Source organism: Helobdella robusta (genome assembly GCF_000326865.2).
Source record: "Helobdella robusta unplaced genomic scaffold HELROscaffold_52, whole genome shotgun sequence".
In the NCBI taxonomy this organism is placed as follows: Eukaryota; Metazoa; Annelida; class Clitellata; order Rhynchobdellida; family Glossiphoniidae; genus Helobdella; species Helobdella robusta.
In genome coordinates this window covers 1,059,398-1,062,268 of record NW_008705269.1, presented here as the reverse complement: position 1 = coordinate 1,062,268, position 2,871 = coordinate 1,059,398, and positions in this window count along the sequence as shown.

Genomic DNA, 2,871 nt, shown 5'->3' with positions numbered 1-2,871 from the left:
CCATCATCATCATCATCACCACCACCATCATCATCATCAGCAACATCATCATCACCCTCATCATCATCAGCAACATCGCAAGGCATAATGCCGTTAAAAACGAGACGAACGTGATAATTGGATTATATGCGTATATATATATATATATATATATATATATATATGTGTGTGTGTGTATATATATATATATATATATATATTTGTAATACTATGATAAATATTATTAGCATTGTCACCATCAGTAGGACTGCAGACTATCGCTACCACTACAACTGCCGCTTCTATTACTACTACTACTACTACTACTACTACTACTTATATTAATACTACTTCTACTACTATTACTACTACTGCTATTTCTATTACTACTACCACTACTACTATTACTACTACTTCTACTACTGCTACTACTTCTACAATTATCTGCAGTCTATAGCTCGGACAAAAATATCGATAATCACATTGTTAACGTCAAAAATGGCGATGTTGATGGTGATGATGATAAGGATTGTGATGATGATGGTGGTGCATGTGATGATGATGTTAATGATTAGGTTAACGATAATTAAATGATGACGATAATGACAATCTCTATTTAAAAAGAGACAACAATAATAATAATAATAAAAATAATAATAAAAATAATAATAAAAATAATAATAAAAATAATAATAAAAATAATAATAAAAATAATAATAAAAATATGAATGATAATAATAAGACGACTAATAATAAAAATAATAATAAATGAGAATATTAATAATATTATTCAACAATATAAATAATAGTAAAATAATTATACAGTAAAAGTCCTCTAGAGCTGGACCCTAAAGAACGGAAATTTTAAAGGAACGAACTACGGACAGGATTTTAAGTACAAATTGACTTTTATGTCTTAAAGAGCGGACAATTTATAACAAAAACACATGGAATATTTGATAAAATGCGCCATCTAATTTGAATATTTGTATCGCGGTCGTGTTGATAAACTGTTGTGTAATAATGGAGTCGACTCTGCGAAAAAAATTTTTAAACTTGGAAGAAAAAATGCTGGTGGTGAAAAAATTAAATGATGGAGTTAGCATACGAAAAATTGCTGAAGAATTTGGTTGCGGAAAAACTCAAATTGCAAATATTCGTGAAAATAAAGAATCTGTAAAAAGGCAGTGGAAAGCGGGAGTGCCAAGTAAGAATAAAACGTTGAAAAGACGAAAAACGGATTTTGAAGAGATCAATTTTAAATTGTTTGAATGGTTTTCTGAAGCTCGGTCAAAGAATCTGCCAGTTAGTGGACCAATGGTGAAGGTTAGAGTTCTTTAAACAAAATTTTACCTTACCACCTTTTTAAAAATAGGGAAAATAAAGAATTTATTTTGTTTTTTTCTAACCTTCTTTATTATTGTTAGGAAAAAGCTATTGTTATTGCTGTAGACTGTATCGGCTGTGAAAATTTCATGGCATCAACTGGTTGGCTAAGAAGTTGGCAGAAGCAGTTTGGGATAACATTTGTACAACTTGCTGGTGAAGCTGCTGATGTTGATGAAAAAATAGTTGATGATTGGAAAAAAAGGCTTCCTGAGATTACATCTGGATTCTTACCTGAAAATATATTCAATGCAGATGAGACAGGTCTTTATTATCGCAGTTTACCGCAACGTTCACTTGTTTTGAAATCTGATAAAAGGAAAGGCATCAAGACAGCCAAAGAAAGAATAACTGTTCTTTTAGCTTGCTCTCAGACAGGGGAAAAATTGCCACCTTTGGTCATTGGCTATGCAGAAAATCCTCGATGTTTTAAAGGTTAAAATTTCAGATGATATTTTCAAAACTATAAAAAATTTCAACTGATTAATTTCATTTATAGCCTTGAAAAAAAACAGTTTACCTGTGATGTATCGCTGGAACAAAAGGGCATGGATGACTGCCAGATTATTTTTAGAGTGGTGCCAAATCTTAAACAATAAAATGCAAATAAAAGGTTTGGCGTTTAAATTAAATATATAAATATTTTTTATACTTATCTAATTAACACATTTTTTTAGGAAGAAAGATCCTTCTCTTTGTTGATAATTGTTCTGCTCATCCAGAGATTTCCATGTCAAATGTTATCGTTAAGTATTTACCACCAAAAACAACGTCATGCTTGCAGCCATTAGATGCTGGCATAATTTCACAAATTAAAGCTATTTATAGGAAAAAGTTATTGAGACATGTTTTGACAGACATGGAAGAAGAAAGCACAAGAACTAGCAAAATCCGTTAACCTATTAAATGCAATTAATTGGTTGGACGTGGCATGGAGAAATGTTAATCCTACTTCAATCACAAAATGTTTTAATAAGTGTGGTTTTGGAATAGGAAAAAATATAGATACAGATGTGCAGCTGATTGAAGCTGATCCTACCATAACCAGCCTTTTGGGTTATGTTACTTGGGAGAATTTTGTAACCATGGATTACAATGATGACTCAATCCATAGCCCACAAAGTTCTGAAAATCATGAACAATTTGAAGTCCAAGATGATGAAGAGGAAGAAGAGGCTCCAGTCCAAGAAGTTTCTACACAGATGGCATTACAATGTGGCAGGAAGCTAACTTCCTATTCGATACATATGGGCAATAGAGAATTGTTACAATTTTCGAAGAACATTGAAAATATTTTAGAAATTGAATTGTTAAAAACAAAATGTTTTGGCAAACGGACAACTATGAATGATTTTCTTCCATAACAATATTAAAAACGTGTTGTTTTATTTTAATTTTTATGTAGTATATCAAAAAAGATTTTGATGTTGAGTCTTGAGAAGAGGACAGTTAAGAGGAGAGGACAGTTTGGTCATTCCCCAATGGTGTCCTCTCTAGAGGACTTTT